General features: G+C 35.3%; 1 pseudogene; it reads right to left on the bottom strand.

The window, feature by feature from the left end:
• Positions 1-5,789: 5,789 nt before the first annotated feature.
• Positions 5,790-6,364, bottom strand: LOC141488344 (jupiter microtubule associated homolog 1 pseudogene; annotated as a pseudogene).
• Between the last annotated feature and the right edge of the window lie 3,835 nt (positions 6,365-10,199).

Here is a 10,199-nt window from a genome sequence, read left to right on the forward strand (position 1 = left end):
AGATCTTGAGAGTGTACTCATATTGCTTTTTTCTGACAACCATGTGAGTATTTGCCCTATGTGGATTCTTCAAAAATTAGTCTTTTGGGTAAGCATATATTTGACATTTGAGCAATTTGGTCAGTTCATCTCGGCCAATCCAGAAAAACGTGGGAAAAACTTTTATGAACTGATGCAAAGTAAAGTGAATAGAATGAAGAGACCATTGTACAATGCAACATCAATATTGTATGATGATCAGCTGTGAAAGATTCATCTATTCTCAGGGGGCCTGAAGGTGTTTTGTTATATTCTGATCATGATAAATGTACAAAAAAGCGAAGGAAAAGTGATACTTAAGGAGAGAAAAGAGGAAAAAGGTTGGGAAAATTGTTTCATGAAATCATGATGCACCAAAAAATGCCTGAACAAATGAAGGTTATGGGAGCAGCAAGGTGTCATTTTAAACTTTCATCTTTATGGGTGAACACACACAGATACACAAATGTAAAATATGGCATAGAAATCAATCATCAACCTAATAGAAAATTAGGAAGGAATAGGATAGGGATTAGAGATGAGGGATAAATTATAAGAAAATCACACCCTAAGGTTTTACAAGATAGTGGTATAAAGGGAAGTTGGAAAAGAAAGAAAAATTACAAGAACCTATGATTAGTCAGGTTGAAGTATAAGAGAACAGTTAAAAAAAAGACTAGAAGATACTTGTATCAATCATAGAGCACTGCTATTGGGTATAACACACTCACCACCTCTTCTTTATAAATCAGGGATATGAGAGGGCAGAGTCAAGATGGCAGTGTGGAGGCAGAAATTCCCAGAAGCTCTCCCCCAGACCACTCCAAATGACTTAAAATTATTACTCTAACCAAATTCTAGAATGGCAGAACCCACAGAATGACTGAGTGAAACAATTTTTTTTTACTCAAGACAATAGGAAGATCTGCAGAGAATGGTCTGTTTTACCTGGGTTGGAAGGGGTGAAAGCATAACCAGGGCTGCAGCTGCACAACACGAGAACAAACCAGTTCCAGCCTTCTAGGAACAGCCCTTGGGATTCTGGGCCACTGTGGGGGAGACAGTTCTTGGGTCTATGGCAGTGGGGGTTGTTTCCAGAGCTCTCAGTCAAGGGATCCCCAGGAAGGCTTGGAACGTCAGCAGGAAAACTCTACCATACTAGAGTGAGCATAGAGTCCAGGCCAGCCAGACCTCAGTGCAATCCTGCCCTAGGAACCTATGGCTAGTCTAGTTATGTCCAGAAAAAGAGCCTAGGTATCATTTTTTCAAGAAATAATCCAGCAAAATTTCCCTGATATCCCAGAATCAGCAGGTAAAATAGAAGTTAAGGCCATCCACTAACACCTCCTGAGATCCAAAAATAAAAACTCCCAGGAATATTAAAACTAAATTTCAAAACTCCCAAGTCAAAGAGAAAATATTACAAGTAGCCAGAAAGAAGCAATTCAATTATCATGGAACTATAGTCAAGATATCATAGGATTTAATAGCATCTACATTAAGGGTTCATAAGGCTTGAAATATGATTTTCTGGGAAGGCGAAAGGACTTGGATTACAACCAAGGATCAACTACCCGGCAAAATTAAACATCATCTTTAAAGGGAAAAATGGCTATTCAATGAAATTGGGAACTTTCAAACTTTCCTATTGAAATGTCCAGAGCTGAATAGAAATATTGATCTTCAAATACAGAATTCAGGTGGAGCATAGTGAGGGTAGATAGGAAGGGAAAATCATGAAGGACTTAATGAAGTTGATCTGCTTGTATCCTTTCACGTGAAGAAGATATTGATAACTCATATGAACCGTCTCATTTATTAGAGCAGTTAGAAGGAACATATATAGAAAAGACATAGGAGGGAGCTGAATACGAAGGTATAATAAATTATAAAGATAATATATTAAAGATAGAGTCAATGGGTGAGAAAGGAATGTACTAGGAGAAAGGAAAAGGAGAGGTAGAAGGGGACAAGATATTTCACATTGAAAAGTCAAGATAAAGCTTTTGAAATGGAGAGGAAGGGGGGGAGATGCAGGGAATGACTGAGTTTCATTCTCATCAGAAGTAGCTCAGAGAGGAAGTAACAAACATACTCAATAGGATATAGAAATCTCTCTTACCCTAGAGGAAGAAGTAGAGAAAAGGAATGGTAGGAAGGAATGGTCTGGAAGAGGGGTGTAGGTGATAGAAGAGAGGGAAGATAGCAGGAGAGTATAGTCATATACAATACATTTTTGAGGAGGGACAGGGTAAAAGGAGAGAGAGAATAGAATAAATGGAAGTGGGTAGAAATAAGAATGGAGGTAAAAATAATTAATAAAAGCAACTGTGGGCAAAAAAAATATTGAAGCATGTTCTCTGATGAACTTATGATAAAGAATGTGATCCATTGCAGGGAGAGAGCCAATGGTATCTGAACACATACTGAAGTACACTGTTTTTTCTCTTACTTTATTTTTCTTGAGATTTCTCTGTCTTTATGGGGGAGGGGATTACATTTACTTTCACAGCAATTTATAGTAAGATTAAGGTAGCAATAGAAAATTAAATAAACTTTAGAGTCATAGGTTAAAAAAAAGAAATCATGAGTAGCAGAACTTCAGAAAAGCCTGGAAAGACTTGCATGAATGATGATGAGTGAAGTGAGCAGAACCAGAAGTAGTGCAATAATCAATGACAATTCTAAAGGACTCTTGATGGAAAATACCATCCACATCTAGAGAAGGTACTATGGAGACTGAATGCAGATAAAAGCATACTATTTTCAATTTTTAAAATTTTTGTTCTTTATTTTTCTTCTCTCATGCTTGGTTTCCCCCTTTGTTCTGATTCTTCTTTCACATGACTAATATGGAAATATATTTAATATAGTTGAACACATATACTTTATATCAGATTACTTGCTGTCAAAGTAGGGGGAGAAGGAAAAGAGATACAAATGTGGAACTCAAACCTTACAGAAAAATGAATATCAAAAGCTTTCTTTGCATGTAACTGGAAAAATAAATAATTTTTTTAAAAAGAAAAAATAAATCAGGGATGTGGCAACAAAGCTATAAGAGAATAGGATGGATGAGAAGATACATTTTTAAAAATAATAACTATGAATATAAGTGAGATGAACATATTCATGAAACAGAAGAAAATGGGATGTATTAGAAAGCAGAGTACCCAGTATATTGATTATAACACACTAAAAATAGTCAGAATAAAATAAGAAACTGGATAAAATCTATTTATGCTTCACTTGAACTTAAACTTCATTAAAACTTAAAAGAGTAGCAATAAAGGTCTCTGGCAAGGTAAGAGCAAAAAAGATAGAACTGAATAAACACTTAGTAGCTGTATGACCCTGCACAAGTCACTTAACACAGTTTGTCTCAGTTTTCTCCTCTATAAAATGAGGTTCAGAAGGAATAGCAAGTCACTTCAGTTTCTTTGTTACAAAGATCCCAACAGGGTTGCAAAGAGTCAGATATGACTGAAAAATGAGCAAACAACAATTAACATATATACTCTAAATGGCATAATAACTAAATATTTAAAGGAAATACTAAAAAAAAGGTAGAGGGATAAATAAGCTATTAAAGTATAATCCTAGGAGACTTAAATGTATTTCATTCAGATCTTGACAAATCTAATTAAAAGAAATTTAAAAAGAAATGAACTGAAAGTAATTTTAAAAATATATATTTTAGGAAATTATTGGATGGAAATAGGAATGAAAATATAATATAATATTGTTATGTATGTGTGTGTGTGTGTGTGTGTGTGTGTGTGTGTGTGTGTGTGTGTGTGTGTATATTATGGATATTTCTTAGTAATCTTTTTGTTTCTTTATAAAAAGTAACCATGTTGGGGGGAGGCTAGGTGGCGCATTGGATAGAGCACTGGCCTTGGAGTCAGGAGTACCTGAGTTCAAATCTGGCCTCAGAAACCTAATCATTACCTAGTTGTGTGACCTTGGGCAAGCCACTTAACCCCACTGCCTTGCAAAAACCTAAAAAAAATAACCATATAATAAACATGAACATAAAAACCTCACAAACAAATGAAGAAATATGAAGTGCACTCCTTCCTAATAGTTAAGAAATAAGAATTATAAGCAAAAAATGATCATATTTAAAGATCAGAATTTAGATTGATCACTCATATCCTATTCTAAGATAATGTCTGAGTGGATATATGACTTTGATATAAAGGCCACATCTAGGAACTGAAGGAGAAAAAATATGTTTTCTTTGTTTATTTATGGATAGGGAGAGCATTACTGACCTAGGACAGAATAAAATAGATCATAGAACATGAAATGGATTATATTCATTACATAAAAAATTTTTAAATATTGGGAATTTTTGCACAAATAAAACCAATGCAGAGGGTTGGAGGGAAGTTCAGAATTCTTTGTATTATCTCCTCTATGGCAAGATAAATTAAAGAACTGGTGCAAATATTGAATAATAAGATGTACTAACCAAATTATATGTAGTTGAGGAATAGGGGATTTTCAAAGGAAAAACATCCAAGCTATCAATAGCCAAAAATCAGGGCTCAAACCTCAAAATTAGAGAAATGTACATTGAAGGAACTTTAAGTCTCCACCTAAAACTCATCAGTTTGGTGAAGTTAACAAAAAAAGGAGATAACAAATGCTAGAGGACCTGAAAAAAAACACACTACACATTAGATTGTGAACTCCTTCTGGTCAGTGACTATTTTTGCCTTACTTTGTATTCCTCATCATTAATACTGTGCCTGGCATGTAATATGAACTTAATTTAATTGCTGTTGAGTGACCTGAAACCTTACTGGTGGAGGTTTGAATTGGAATAGCCATTCTTTTTTTTTTTTTCAAAACTTCTCTGTTGTTTACTTTTTTTTTTTTAGGTTTTTGCAAGGCAAATGGGGTTAAGTGGCTTGCCCAAGGCCACACAGCTAGGTAATTATTAAGTGTCTGAGACCGGATTTGAACCCAGGTACTCCTGACTCCAAGGCTGGTGCTTTATCCACTACGCCACCTAGCTGCCCCTCTGTTGTTTACTTTAAACAGCCCAGATGAATGAAATTACAACACATTTTAAAGATGAGACTTTCACTTCATGGTCAAGCACCAGCATGATGATGCACACAGTACAGAGTCATTTTGTAGGAAAAATACCCCTGCAGGATATATATTCCTTAATGAATACTCGATTTTCTGTATGATTCACTCCCCTTGATCTACTGTTTTTGAATCCAGTTAAATTCAATTCAATTGGACACTCAACTCCTTCCCCTAACTTAGGCTCAGCTTGTCAGACATTAATTTTACCTGGTTTAATTCCTATGTTCAAAAATCTAAGGATGATTTCTCAGCTTTCTGGTCAGCAAGGCATATGAGGCCTAGGGTTCCTTTCAAGTTTGTATGGCAAAGTGTGGATGCCTTATAGCAAAGGATATTTCCAAGATAAATTAGATTGAATCCAAAGAGACAGTCATGAATGAAGTCAACTTTGTTTTGGGGTCTTGAGAAGAACTGTATCTTCAGACTGTTTACATCCATTTATTGAGCCTTGATTGATCAGTAATGTTGATCAAGAATGGAGTTTAAAAAACCATCTAGGTACAAAAAAACTAACACATTTAGAACTGAGTTTTTAGTTCTTGAAAACACATCACTAAGCTTCATAAAGTGTTCTGTCAGCAATCTACTATTAGAGAACACTCATGGCCTTCCAACCTGGGCAAATGGGAAATTACTTGTTCTAATTAAAAAAAAAAAGGCAGTAGTACATAAAGTGCTTTTTTAATGAAAGAAATTTTAAAGAGATGTACAGTCAGGCTCAAGTTGTGCAGTTCACAAGCATGAAGGGGAGGAAAAAAAGTCAGATTTAACCAAGGACTAAGCTGGACTTGCCACCAGGTGGATTTCTTCTGGATGGTGCTGGTGCTGAAGCAACTGGGCTGGGAACAGGTACAGCAGGCACAGATTTCTCTTCATTCTGTTCCAGGTCAATGTGTAAGTCTGCCTCCACATTTTCATGCATATCACCTTCTCCCTTTGGACCTAAAAAATCTCCAGAACCTGCTTCAGAAGAGTTTCTTCTTTGGAGTCCAGAGGGTTCAGAATTATCCTTACTAGACTGAGCCCCTGCTGACTTGGCCCAAGAAGGTTGATTTTCTTCAGGTGTTCCAAAAATAATAGATGCCATTTTGTTCTTTCTCACGGGTTGTTCTGTAGGCTCATCAAAGCCCAAAGTAAAATTAGACCCACCACCTGGAGGACGTAATACCCGAGAGCTGTTCCTGCCATTGAGGTCTACGCCGTTAAAGGTGGTGGTGGTGATCATGGGGAGGCCGGAGCGTTGCACGGCGGAGCAGGAGCACAGCGAGCCGCCGCCGGCAGGGCCCACAGGACACTCGGCGGGAGCCCAGGCTCGCATCGAAAAGACCCACCCTCGGGAATAGCCATTCTTAATAGCTAATTGGAACTGTGGCCCCAAAATTTCTAAATTGTGTGATTTTTTTGAACATTAATTCAACTATTAAACCTATATCACAAAGAATAAAAATAAAGAAGAAAAAGACATTTAAAAATATTTATAGTAGATTTTTTTTTCTTTTTGTGGTAAAAACCGGAAACTAATTGAATATTTCTCAATTGGGGATACTAAATAATTACAAGAAATGACATTAAAAACCATAAAAAAAATGACAAAGGTGATTCTTTTAGATAAAGTGGGATAGACTTCATGAACTGATATAAAGTGATAAAAACAAAGCAGAACAATTTATACTACATCAACAAAATTGTAAAGAACAAAGCAGAACAACCAACAACAAAAAAAAAATACAAAATTTTTGATGACTTTAATAAATTGCAATGACTGAACCTTTGGATATAATTAGTGTGAATTTTGTTTTATAAATGCATGTTTGTTATCGGGTTTTGTTCGTTTTCTTTTTTTTTAGTAGTGAGCCAGAGAAAATAAATGCTTTTTAATTGAAAAAAATTAAAACATAAAAAATGCATAATTAAAAAAAATGTACTTCGACATTTCAAAAATTTCTTCCATGCTGTAAATCAAGTGTGTTATTTTGATTGTTGTTTTGAGCACACAACCATTTTTATATATAATCCTGGAGATAGAGCTTATATGTAGTCCTAGAGAAGGCTAAAAAATTGTACTTAAACTAATTCAAATGAGATACTATGATAGAATCTCATTTCTTCCTTGAGAATTGTCAGAACTTACCTGACCATGAACTTCTCATGTAATGAAAGCCTGGTTTAACAACCATGGGAATATAGCTATGAAGATGATAAATTTTAGATTAGTTTGTCATCTACTGTTTCTCCCTTGCTTAATAACTTTGGGCAAGTCATTTAAACAATTCTCATTTTAAAGTTATGGAAAATGAAGATAGGACTATATCACAGGGGTTTGAAAGACATAATAATTATCATAGTGAAGACTTCAGTATACTAAGTGACAGTGCTTAATATAGGAAGAGAATGCTGTTTTCAAAACAAAGTAAAACAAAGCATAGGCCAATGTGATAGGATTAATCTATCAGCATTTTTTCCTATCTTTGGATAGGCCTACACACCTTTCCCTTCCTTTCTAAGATGGGGATTAGCCTACCCTTAAAAGAGATATGACTTGATTAATTCTACTTCCCTAACAATGTTTCCTGGTCACTTCAGGACATTAAAATACTTTAACCACATGGATTCTATACCCCTCTGACTATGAATATCTGTCCTGTTGACCACAGTAGGGGAGAGAGGAATGTCACTAACTGTCACTGTTTCCTTGTTGTATATCCTTGCTGTATTAGGGAAAAATAAACCTTTTTTAAAAAAACTTTCCAATGACTTTCAAGTGTCTTATTTTGGCTCAACATCAATTATTAGAGTGCTGGTAGTGTAACTACCTCTTCCATCAACAATGTAATTCACCTAAATGGACAGTAATTTACTTCCATCTTCTTATGGGAATTGGATTATCTAATAGCTTAACATGTTATATGGAGCCATTATGACTTAGTTGATGGAGTGCTTCAACTGAAGTCAGGAAGACTTGAATTCCACCTACATCTCTGTATGACCTTGGCCAACCTGTGGGAGTTTGGGCAAGTTGCTTAACTTTTTCATGCCTCAAAAGAGGCACAAAACCTCAAAGAGAGTTATTAATTTTTACCTCTTGTGAGTTTATTGATAAAGAGAATTTCCAAGTGAAAAATTATAAACTCTTCTGCAAGTATTCGCATCTACTTAATCTGCCCTATATTTAAGTGAGAAAGGCAGAAAAGAAAAAGAAATGATTGATTTTCCACAGTACCCTATTTTCTTTATGCCAAGGGTGCCCTTGTATGCCTGAGTATCATTTCCTGCTCCTATTAACTTTCTATTAATGCTGCACAGAAAGTATAGTCATGGGCTATAATGTCTATCAGAATAGTTCAAAGGTGAATGTAATTTTATCTCTGACCAGATCAAAGAGTGCATAGTCCCTTCTTCCTAAAAATAATGTATTCTGGTTTGTCCTTGAAAGGAGTATTTCATAGCCAGAACTCCTCACCAGTAAAATAATTCATGTTTTGTGCTATAATGAATTCACCAATGGGGGAAAACAATTCAACTTCTAACAAAGTAATAACTGACAAAAGAAAAGTTTTACTCCCCCAGATATATTTAATATGATAAAAGTAAATGGAAGTAATCAAATAATTTAATTTTAAAAATCGATAACATTTGTTTTTAGAGCATTTTCTTTCCTAAATATATCCCTCCCTAGTTCCTTTCCCTCTGAGCCATCTCCTTTAATAAAGGATTAAAAAAGAAAGAAAAAATATTCAGTGAAACTAATTAGTATTTCATTTGAGTATGATAGTTCTCATAATGTTTCATACTCACAGTTCCACACTTCCACAAAGAAGTGAGAGAAATGCATTTTCTTATCAATTCAGTTCTTACCAAGGTTCAGTTCAAGAATTCAGTCATGGGTTTTTTTTTATTCCTTCCACTAGCATTATTATATTTGTGTGAAAGCTATCACAGAATAATAAACAAAAAAGGAATCTCTGAGTTAGAAAAATATGAATTCAGGTCTTACCTCTGACCCATACTGGATGAATGACTATGATTAAATCACTTTGTCTAGGTTCAGTATGTAGGTCATCTCTCTCAAAAGAATTTACTCAGACTTTCTCCAAGTCAAGCAAAGAGCCTTTATTTGAGTGATCATGCTCCTCCCAAGGGGAGACAGCAATGTAACTGAGGAGGGGGTGAACATTTACAGGGGCACTGATGGAGGAAAATGAGGTAATCAAGGACACTAAGATGAGGGGTGATAACAGAGAGAGACTTCCTATTTTCAGGCAATGGAAGGGGCTTGCAGACTTGTGCCTGGGGGAAAGGATTTACTGAGTTTTTGTGTAGGATAAGATCTTTCACTGAGCTTCAATCAGTGGGTCCACCAATTTAACTTGTGAATGTCCCCAAATCTATAAGCTTATAATTTGCTGAGCAGGTGCTAACTGAAATTGTGGTATATTCTTCACTAAAAGTTCTCTATTTTCCTATGATATTATGGGTCCATTCTTTTAAAAGCCATTGGATAAATTGTTTTCCTATATATACTTATTTAATTATGCATTGATAAATATGTCTCTTTATTCTTCTTTGAATATGAATTCTTCATATTCTTAGTATTTTAAGATTTATTATCATAAGGATTTTAAGTTTATTCCTTTACCTAGCATTAGAAGCAGCTACTTCCCCATTCTTGGCTCCCATTTGTTACGGTTGAGGAAAGGAAAAAAATAGAAGTTGGTAAGATTGAAGATTTGATGATGGGAGGGAAAAGAAAGAGATCATTTTCTGGATCAAAGTTTTTGTGAATTTTCCCCTTAGGAATAAAGTCAATGGAGAAAGAGATAGTCCTACAAATTGTACCATTCCTTCCTTCCTTCCTTCCTTCCTTCCTTCCTTCCTTCCTTCCTTCCTTCCTTCCTTCCTTTCTTCCTTCCTCCTTCCCTCTTTCCTTCCTTCCTTCAAATACTATGGTATTTGAGAACTTTCAGTTATCATCAGGCAAATTTTCCACTTTGTTTTCTTGCATGAAAAAGGGTTCATTCTCTATTATGTCATATCATGCTTGGATTCCAAGGTCATTATGCCCCACTCAGGCATAA

The sequence above is a fragment of the Macrotis lagotis genome, chromosome 1 (assembly GCF_037893015.1).
Source record: "Macrotis lagotis isolate mMagLag1 chromosome 1, bilby.v1.9.chrom.fasta, whole genome shotgun sequence".
Taxonomy (NCBI): Eukaryota; Metazoa; Chordata; class Mammalia; order Peramelemorphia; family Peramelidae; genus Macrotis; species Macrotis lagotis.